This window comes from Physeter macrocephalus, chromosome 18, assembly GCF_002837175.3.
Source record: "Physeter macrocephalus isolate SW-GA chromosome 18, ASM283717v5, whole genome shotgun sequence".
NCBI lineage: Eukaryota > Metazoa > Chordata > Mammalia > Artiodactyla > Physeteridae > Physeter > Physeter macrocephalus.
The window spans coordinates 30,489,233-30,500,761 of NC_041231.1; positions in this window are offsets into that span (position 1 = coordinate 30,489,233).

Consider the following 11,529-nt stretch of genomic DNA (forward strand, 5'->3'; position numbering starts at 1 on the left):
ATTTGGAAGAATAACATGGAAAAGTGGGCTGGATGAAGGGGAAACCATTTGATTACAACATGCGTGAATTCTCTGTTCATGGAGGTTTTTAAGAAATCAGATCCCCTTGCTTCCATTTTTTATTTTTATTTTATTTTATTTTTAATATTTATTTATTTATTTGGCTGCACCGGGTCTTAGCTGCGGCATGGGGGATCTTTAGTTGCAGCATGTAGACATGCGGGATCTAGTTCCCTGACCAGGGATTGAACCCAGGCCCCCTGCATTGGGAGCACAGAGTCTTAACCACTGGACCACCAGGGAAGTCCCTGCTTCCAATTTTTAAATACAAGGTTTTTATTTCTTTTTTTTTAAAGTGCTGATTCATAGTGGGAATTATAGATCTAAAATATTCTGTCTACATCTTTAGGAAACCAGTCATTCATTCCATCATTGTGCATTTAAAAAAATTTTTCGTTATTCACCACTGGAGTACCCAAGCTGGACTTTGAGATGGTGGCTCTCTACTCCCTGATATTTTATGCCAAAGACGATCAAGGGGCAACAGCCTCACAGACCATTTTAATCCAGATTGCAGTTGTGAATGAGGCACCCATCTTCATCGGATCCCTTGCTCAAAGAGACCAAGGTACAGAGCTCTTCTCTTGGGGAAGAAAGGACCCTGTGGACATATGTATGTCGACATCATGCCCTGTGTCCTCTCATAGTGTCATGGTTATAAGAGTGATAAGGAGAATAATGATAACAAAAGTAATGATACATGACTGCCACTTACCGGGCACTATGTAGCAGGCACTATGCTAAAAGCGTCAGATGGATTAGTTTATTTAATGCTGAGAGCACTGGAGGTACGTTCTGTTTGCATTCCATTGTATAGATGAGTCACCAGGCTTAGAAAGGTGAAGTAACTTGCTCACTGTTAAGAATTATTCATCTATCTGTTTATTATGTACTAAAATTATTCCTTTATTTGTGTGATGATTTAGTGAACAGCATGTCTATGTCATTGAGTTAGATGTTTCATGAAGGCAGGGATCACGTCCTTTTTGTGCTCTCTCTTTCTCTCTTCCTCTCTCTCCCCATCCCTTTCTATTTGATTTTCACCACGTATGAATCTCTTTTTCTCACTCTCGTCTCATTTATTCTCAACTCTGCCTTTTTCTAGGTAGTCAAATATTTAACACCTACATGTGGATGATCCATGTTCTTTATTAAAAGCGTAAGCATTTGAGGCTTAGATGTTGGGATGGTCACTGACTAGGGACAGTTACTCATCCTGCCTGAGCCTCAGTGTCCCCAGTAGTTAAACTGAGATATTAGTCCCTTCTTGATGAAAGTCACCTGAGAGAGTGTGTTCACAGGCCAACCCTAGTGCCAGGCACACAGGAGGTGCTGAATACGTGTTCGTTTCCTTCCATTCCCTTTTCCAAGCAGAGGATAAACTCCTCAAGGGCAGATCCAGGTGAACTCATGCTCTTCTGACTTCCGAATCAGTGATCCCGGCGCCAGGTTGCTGGTGGACACGCCATGCACCTTTGCTTACGGGGTGGCCCAGCCAGTGTCCTGACTAGAGTCCAAGCAGGCTGTGGATGCCTTTGCTCCCCTTGGCAAAATGGTGCAGCAGCTTCTCCGGGGGTGGGTCCTTTCCTCCAGCACTAAGGGGTCTCCGTCTGCTCCAGTGTTCCTGATCCCTGAAGAGTGGTTTGACTAGTAAATATGCAAGTTTATGGTCCCCAATGTTTTAAAAATGGATAGAAAGAAGGCAAACTTAAGGAAAGGACAGACATTAATAATCAGACAATAATAGTACCCAACGACGTATTAGCTGTGTAACCTTGAGTTACTTACTCTGTCTAATCCTCAGTAAAATGGAAATAATAGTCACCAATGGTTTTGAGTGCTTAGCAGTTATAAGCACTCAGGAAATGTTCAATATTGTTATTATTTAAATTTATATACCTCTTTGCTCTATATCTGATACCTGATAGACACTTGATAAATGATGTCTATTATTATGATGATTAATGGGAATCACCCTATAAAAACATCTGTACAGAGCAAGCACAATGCATTAAGTTTTATCTAAGATCCAGGATTGAATGAGGAGTTTCTGGGCTTGTGATGGTGACACTCATTCAAGGACGTCTATTTTACATTTTCTGGCAGTTACTGAGATTGCTATCCTAGAAGACACTGCCCCTGGCACAGTCATTTACAGAGCAGCGGCCAAGGATCCAGAGGATGCTGTTTTCGAGGTAATTTATGGTTTGGGGCAGAGACTATCAGTGCCTGGTGGTTTTATGTGTGACTGTGTTCACAAGTAGAGCCATGGAGATAACTAGATCAATTATGCCCACAATTCATGTTCCAAACATAACTTTTGCCTCAATTATGAGGACATTTCAGGTGAAAATGAAAGAAGGCTGGGTTGTCTGAGTAATTTCTTCCCTTCTGGTGCATTTCACTGTGTGCAGGCAGGCCCAGCCTAATCCTTACGTAACTTTTGTCCAAAGATGCCAAGCATTTCATTTCATTCTTGGGGATTTGGGCTACACATGCTGTTGCGAAACAGTACAACTTCCTGGCAGAATTAACTTGTATTTCAAAGCACTAGGTCTGGTCCTCAGGCTTGATAATGCCCCAAGAATGAGCTTATTTAGAATAGGTGTCCTCTAGGTATAGATACCATGGGAGGGCGGGTGAAACTGTGGATCTTGTGCCAAGAGGCTTGGATTTAAGTCCCAACTTTACTGCTCTAAGTCTTTTACATGCCTGCTTCTCTGCTTCAGCTGTAAGATTGGGAAAATGATATCTGCTTTGTCTTCTCTCATACTGCTTTCTGTCATGTTATAATGGACTTAAAAGTAGTTTTTCAAGTGTAAAATATCTTGCAAATGACAGGATTTATATTACTGTCTTAATTTTTGATGTCATATGGAATCGTTATGACATTATTAGGCTGTAACACTTTTAGCTAATGGATTGATAGACAAGAATATCATGGCCTTACATTTTTAATGTTGTATGACTTTTCTAAATTGGTGAAAAATCAGAGAATTGTTCATGCTGATGCTGTACTTTCAACATTTACAATTTACTGGTAATGCTACTGGGTCCTTATCCAAGGCAACTTGACTTTTACAAAATTTTCTTTAAACAATAAATGGCCACTAATATCTGAGGCATTGTCCATATGGTTTTTTAAGGTATTGAATACACTCAAGTAATTACACGAATGAACACTGCTGTTGTCAAGTCCCCCCCCTCCATTTGTCTTATCCTCCTCCCAAGAGCACAATACCACATCCAGGATGGGACTGGAAAGGTCACAGCTTCCTTTACAACATGCAATTAAGCCACCTAATCATGCATATTGCTCCAAATCAACCTATTCAAGATTATAGTGTTGAGTCCAGCACTGAGCAACTCCAGCCACATGGGCACCAGATATCATATTGCAATTGCTGCCCTGGTGTTCTGCATGGCAGGTCACCCACCATGTTGACATTTTAGTGTGGAAAACACATCACAGTCCAATAGGGCTTAGCTGTGACTTTAATATGCAATCACAGTGACTTACTAGCCAATTAATGCAAGTAATTCATTTCAAATGAAAGACTCCCAAATGCTTGGTGATAGAGATTAAATGCTTTTGGCCCTGACCCTATACTTTTCTCAGAAGACAATTGGTTGCTGGGCCATATTTGGAAGTCTCATGCAATGTTCTTTGTGAATTTTACCAAACATGGAATGACATTTCAGTGTTGATATAGGCCATGGAAACTTACACTTAGATCCACTCCTACACACATCCTTCTAAACAGGAGATCAGACCAGATGTGTTACTCAAGTATTCATGACTGGGCAACAACTTTCATTTGCATTTGACTTCACATCGATTCAGAGAAAAACTGGTTCTAATCTGGGAAAGAGCTTACCACTCTTTTGGAGTCTGGTGTATGATGATAATAATAATGACATTAATAACTGTTAAGTGTTTATCAGGTGACAGGCATATACCTTATATCATTGAATCCCTATGTTAATCCCTGAAGCAGGGCTTCCCTGGTGGCGCAGTGGTTGGGAGTCCGCCTGCCGATGCAGGGGACACGGGTTCGTGCCCCGGTCCGGGAAGATCCCACATGCAGCGGAGCGGCTGGGCCACGGCCGCTGAGCCTGTGCGTCCGGAGCCTGCGCCCCGCAACGGGAGAGGCCACAGCAGTGAGAGGCCCGCATACCGAAAAAAAAAAAAAAAATCCCTGAAGCAGATACTACTGTCTATTATGATATTAAGTAATGGATCAATAAGCTAATGTATTATGCCTTTAATTTATAGATGAGCGCCATTAGGCTAATAGGATTAAGCAATTTGCTTAAAAAATAATTAGTGTAGTTGAAATTCATACCCATGTTCCTTTTGCTCTAAAGCCAGTGTGTTTCTTCTCATACTACCAAAACCATACCAAAGTGTATTCCACCAAACACAAGTCCCACCAGATGCTCCAAGAGAAAAATAAAACATCCTATGATCAAATGATTTAGGGAAATGATGTCTACTTGTCTCCTCTGAATTCGCAATACCCAGCGTTATTAAATTCCCTAAAGAGTTCTCTAATGGAGAGATGTTTGTTTAATCCGATTTGTTGTAATTATTGGTCCATAGCACTTTCTATTTTTTATTTTTTTAATTTTTTTTGGCGGTACACGGGCCTTTCACTCTTGGGGCCTCTCCCGTTGCGGAGCACGGGCTCCAGACGCGCAGGCTCAGCGGCCATGGCTCACGGGCCCAGCCGCTCCGCGGCATGTGGGATCTTCCCGGACCGGGGCACGAACCCGTGTCCCCTGCATCGGCAGGAGGACTCTCAACCACTGCGCCACCAGGGAAGCCCCATAGCACTTTTTAAATGAAATGTAACACCTGTTAATTTTTCATGTAATGCCTATTGAGCATCCCACAGGGTAGAAAGATTATACTAGATGCTGCTGTAAGATTGATAAAACATGACATATCTCTGGGGTTGTTATAATGATGAAAGATGAAATTCTAGATGAAGACCTGGCCCACAATAATTAATGTAACACGAGTGGATTTTTATATATCTAGACTCACTACGTTCCAGGACTAAGATTTTTCATGCCGTACCACCATTGCTACTGTACATGTTCAAAGATCCCTGAAACTCTGGTTCATGGATTGTTCTTAGAGATAGAAAAAGTAAGACCTCTTATCCTGAACGAGCTGAAAATCAAAGACTTTTCTTGGACCCATCAGGAGAAACCAGCCCTCCAAAATGTGGATAGACTGGTGAATCCCGAGAGTCACAGCCACTTTCTGCTTACTTGGAGCACAAACTGCTAGCGCCCTGAGCAGGTCTAAAGACTTATCATGGTAATTCTGATGAATTGCTGGAGGCTGAAGGTGGACTACCATGAGACAAAGTGCTGGGTGCCACAGTCTTAGGTGGACCCCACACTTTCATAGTTTTTACCACCAGGAACTCCATTAATTAGGTTTTCACAGTGAAGATTCAAAAAATATCGCCTGTGTCTTGGGGAGAGCGAGAGAGAGAGAGAAAAGAATCATTGTGAAATAAACCCAGACCTTTTTCCTAACAAAGCCTACTCTCTTGGAGAAAAGAATTTTCCTGAACCTTATCTCATCTGGATACACACACATACACACATGCCCTTAGGCAAATCATATTCAGAGTTCAGAAACCCAAAGACAAAGAGAAAATCTTGATAGAAGCCACAGGAAAATGAACACTATACCTGTAGAGGAGCAAAGATAAGAAATATATCAGACTTCTTGTTAGAAACCTTGCAAGCAAAAAGAGAGTGGAGTGAAATATTGTAAATGATCAAAGGAAAGAAAAAATCAACAAGAAGTCTATATCCAGTGAAATTGTCCTTCAAAAGCTAAGGAGGAATAAAGACTTTTTTTTTTTTTTTTTTTAGGAATAAAGACTTTTTCAGCCAGACACAAACTGAGGAAATTGATTACCAGCATAATTGACCTGCAAGAAATGTCAAAGGAAGTTCATCAGTAAGAAGGAAAATTATATAGGGAAAAAACTTGGATCTACATAAAGAAAGGAAAAGCATGAGAGAAGAAAGAAATAAAGGTAAAAATTTTTTCTATGTTTAGTTCACTAAAAGATAATTTTATTTATTAGTAACAATGTAGTAGAAGATTATAGCATATTGTTAAGTGAAATGAAAGTCAGCAGTATCACAAGCAACAGGAGAGAGGGATTGGGAAAACCCTGGTATAAGCTACCTATACTGTTATTGTTGCAGTCTCTAGAAAGCAATATAGTGTTATGTGAAGTTACGTTTAGGTTAGTTAAAAATGTACATTAGAAATTGAGGCAATAACAAAAAAAATTAAGAAGTGAAACTGATATGCTAATAAAGAAGACAAAATGGAATCACATAAAATGTTCAGTTAAAACAAAGGGAAAAAACAAAGGACAATTGCAATGAATAGAAAACAGTTACAAATGTGGTAGATATGAATTCAACTAATACAAATGGTCCAAATGCATCAATTCAAAGACAGAGATTGTCAGAGTGGATGAAGACAAAAACAAAAACAAGGCCCAACTATATAATGTCTGTAAGAAACATCCTTTAAATATAAAAACACCAATAGGCTCAAAGTAAAGGGGTAGAAAAATAAATACCATGTTAACAGCAATTCCTGGAAAGCTGGAGTAGCTATATTAATTTCAAACAGAAAGTGGGGAGTAGGCAGCTAGGGGATTTCCAGAAAGGGCAAGTCAGCAATATCTGGGGTCCATCTAGGGATGATTAAAAAATAGCTGCAGATAGAAGATCCCCCTTCTTTCCCACCCCATAGTACTGAAATCCCTGGATGACTTGATGCTGACCCTACTCCTCCCCACAGTGTCTTTCCAATGCTTCCCGGGGTCTCTACTGTACCCCAACTCTCCATGTCACACCCCATCCATATTACCAACCCCTCCCCCCACGTGACCATCTTAACCTTCCTGGTTCCATGGTAGTGGGAGTAGTGGTGGTAAGGGGGTTGCATGTGGCTTTCTCTATTATCTATTACATAGAGAGGCAGTTTTAGAAATCTATGTACCTTGTCTCAATTCAATTTTGTTTTAAGAATCCTACTTCCTGGGGAAGTATAGATGCCTCTGACTGTCATGAACAAGAAGTAGCAGGGAGAGAGGTATCTTGCTCAACATGTATTCTGTCTTTTCCTTTCTTCATGGTGAAATAAACTTATTCCCTCAAAGTTAGTTTTCAGAGTACTATGTTGTGCCTTATTGTGTCTATCAAAACTGTTAATTAGCAGCTTGTAAAAATAAGCCCTGGCTTTGAGGACAAGAAATGGCATGACAGTGGGAGAGATGAGAGTAGGGTTGAGGGTGAGAAGGATGAAAGTTAGATAAAATGGGACTATTTTCATGAAATAAGATTTAATCACTCTATTTCAAGGTAAAATATCTCATACAAGGTATTCCAAAGTTAGTGACAAATCTTAGAATATAGATCTTGGATATATATTGTCATTTCATTAATAAACTTTTACTTTCTTTTGGGCATTATGTAATAGGGTGAGGAAATAATCAGCTAACTAAACCAGCATACTAATAACTTGCTGGAAAGATTTTTTTTTTAATTCCAATAAAGAATTTCTGGAAGTTTCATGGTAGCCCTTTAAAGAGAAAAGATATACCATTTAATGACAAAAAGAAATCTGTTTCTATGGTTTTATTATTTTTCCCTCTTTGATAAAATATGTACAATGAATCATTGCAGCCCACAGATTTTATATGGAAATAAATAATATTTTCCATTCAGTCAAGTATATTGACTGAAAGCTGACGATGATCAGATTTTTATGGTAAAGTGCTATTTGGATCTTCTAAGAGGCATAATTATTGATGGAATCATCAAAAGACTCAACAGTTATACTGCAGTAGAGCTTATAATTATGGACCTGAGGATTTTAATTATATACTCCTATGTTATAACTCAGCTGTAAAAACAAACATTAAAGGGAGAAAAAGATCAGTCTATTGAGTTAGAAACCAGAATATGTAAATTTTGCTTTTTAATTTGGGGTGGCAATTCTGGTTTGAATGGCCTGTTCTTAAGTATAATCATTTTAGGGAAAAGGCCCATGTTTCCTTTGGATAGCATCTACACTTTCAATTTTTTAAGTTTCATTTGTGTGTGGGGGCATTCCTACAACTCAATAGCAAAAAACCCCCTAATGACCCAATTTAAAAATGGGCTAAGGACTTGAACAGACCTTTTTCCAAAGACATACAATGGCCAGAAGTCTATAAAAAATGCTCAATGTCACTAATCATCAGGGAAATGCAAATCAAAAACACAAAGAGTTATCATCTTATAAGGGTCAGTACGGCTGTTAGAAAAAAAACCAACAACAACCAACCAAACAAAAACAAAGACAGCAAGTACTGGCAAGGATGTGGAGAAACTGGAAAGCTTGTATACTGTTGATCCGGATGCACACTGGTGCAGCCACTATGTAAAACAGTATGGAGGTTCCTCAAAACATTAAAAGTAAACTACACGTGATTTAGCAATCTCACTTCTGGCTATGTATCCAAAAGATTTATTTCTGAGTGGCTCCAATGGCCTGGTCTTCTACCCTAACCTCACCTTAAAATTTCATCTCTTTGTGACACCCAGAGAAAGGGGGGAAAGGGTTAAATCCTACAGTATGACATTCTTGTCAAGTTCTGGCATGTGATGAAATATATGGTTTTGGCATATACTACCTAAATGAATTTGAGAATTGAGATAATTTTCTGGGTTATTCAAGCTAAAGAACAATTTTGCTTAGAATAGTATATAATTGGGGAAAAAAGTGATTTTAAGAAAAACTTTAATTACCTAGAAAAAAAATCTTTAATTCTCCACACGAAAGGAAGATGTTTGGAGAAAACCACCGTCATATTTTTAATAAATATTTCTTTGGAGTATTTACTTTGTAATTACATTACTCGCACCATCCTCCACAAGATGGCATATGCAAGTTTGTAACATACATTAGCCAGTAGTCAACGCTCTTGCTAAATGATCTTGTAACAAACAATTACACTGACTCACATCACACAAGTGATTTTTTTGGCCTTACAAATTGCAAGTATATACATTCAAGCAATGTTTTCAATAGGTAAAGACCATTGCCTTTCAGAGATGCACATCAAAATGTAATTATTTGAAAAACGTGTGAATAGAAATCAGTAATTTAAGTCTATTCATACAAGGCAATGGAAGATTTGGCCATGACTAGCCTATTCAAAGTCCACATTGTATTGAAGTTTCGAGAAAAGACAAAACAAACAAAAGTGTTCTGCTGTTCATGCTTGAAAAGACATTTTTATGAGACTGAGAAAGGAATTATAAATAAAATATTTGGGTTTTGGAGGATTTATTTCGTTCTTTTAAAGTATGCCTGAAAACATTTCCTGGGACAGCTGGGAAGCAGCATGTCGATTTATCTGAATATTGCTGTGGTTCTTTACCTTTGCGGCAATAATATAGTCACTTGGGATGCCTTAATAAAACACAGATGCCAGGTTCCCTGCTCAGACTAAATCAGAATCGCTGGATGTGGGATCCAGGCTTCAGTGTTTTTAAAAACTTGCCCAGGCAATCTAGCGATATCTTAGATATCAAAGTTCTCTGAGAGTACCTACTGTGATTTGCTTGTGGCAGGCATCACTAATCGAACGTGACACTTTTCCAACCGGAGCTCACGGTCTTTCTCAGTAAAATGCTCTGGGTAGCCCTTACCACTCAATTCAGAGTTGAAATGAATCCTACTTGCTCTCAGAATTATCAAAGAATATGGGACAGTGAACTGTTCCGTGGAAGGTGATGGGTTTCTTAATATGGTAACTATCTCTGCTCTCTAGCCTGAGTCAGCCGAGCAATCGTTTTCAGCTGCTTGTAACGGAGGACGTTTTAGAGACCGTACGGGATAATATCCATACTCTTCCCAGATCTCCTTGGATACCTTTGTACCTTTTCTGTGTGATGCTCCCCGCTTCCTTCGGCCAACTTCAATGTGTTTTTGCTTCCTTCAGCAAGAGGAGGACTGTCCTTGGACTTTTCTTGCACTTCCAAGGGCAGGAAGCACCTGGGAATTTCCATCTCTCTGGGGTAGCCCTTAACCACTGAATGAGGGGTGCAAGGCTAGGAAAGCCCCATCTCCTTTTCTTTGAGTGGGCAAAACTCAGAGGCATGAGGTCCCCTCCACAGCTTCCCTGTGGCGTCAGGCTGAAACTGCTTCTGTGGGCTTTGGAGGTAGCTATTTGCTTGGCTTCCTCCCCTTCTCTGTCCTGTTTCCCCAACTTTCACCTTAGTCTTCCGGGAGTACTTAATGAATAAATCTCTTGCACAGAAATTTTCACCTCTGGATCAGTTGCTGGGGAATCCCTAAGACAGAGGCTAAAATGTAAGGCCACTGGACTCTAGGAGCATCTATATAAACCGTTCTTTAAATCATGCAGAGTTAACCCATCTGGTGGAAACCTGTGAAAGACCGTGTGTGGTAACTAACTCTGCTTTCTAGTACAGTTGGCCCAACAATTGTTTTCAGCTGCTGTAACAAAGGAAGTTCTAGAGACAGTATGAGATAATATCCATGCTCTTCCCAGATCCCCTTGGATACCTTTGTACCTTTCAGTGCATGAAAAATGTGGGACCTAAATAGACTACTGATGTGTGAGAAGAGGTAGGATGTGCTGTATCAATAGATCTCAGACGTGACTGCACCGTGAAGATATCCAAAGAGTTTTGAAAAATACTGATGCCCAGGTGACACCCCCCCCGCCCCCGCCCAGAGATTCTGATTTCATTAATCTGGGATGTGGTCTGAACATTGGCATGTTTAAAGTTCCCCAAGTGAATCTGCTGTACAGCCAAGGTTGACAATCACTCTAAAAGAACCAACTTTAGGGTACCTAAAAGTCACTCTTGTCAGCCTGCTAAAAATTTACACCCCCAGGCCTCCCTGCCCCAGGTATTCTGAATCAAGTAGGTCTGCGTATCTAATAAACATTTATGGAAATTTCTTCTGTGTATAAAAGTAGAGAGAACAGTGTAATGAATTCCCACTGAATCCCAGCTTTAACAGTTAACTCGTGGATGAAGGTTCTTAATGTGTAGGTGGTCCTTGAGCCACAGGCCGAGAAACATTGCAAGATGGTTTGTAAAGTTAGCTTTTCAGATGCTGTAACTGCTACCAGGTGTATAATAAATACCTGGGCAAGTCCACTGGGAACATCTGGCTCGGTCAGGGATGGCAGATCTGTTTCAACTTGCATACCCTCTCTGATGGATAGAGAAGGATTCTGAGGCAGAGTCTAGGTTCAACCAGCAAAGATACCATGATCAGCACTTCATTAAAGGTCTGTAACTTTAGCTAGCCACTGGGACAAAGTGTTAGACATGGTTAATAAGGCTTTGTTCTAGAAAGAATGAGGGCTCTAATATTCCAGTGTAAGCGTA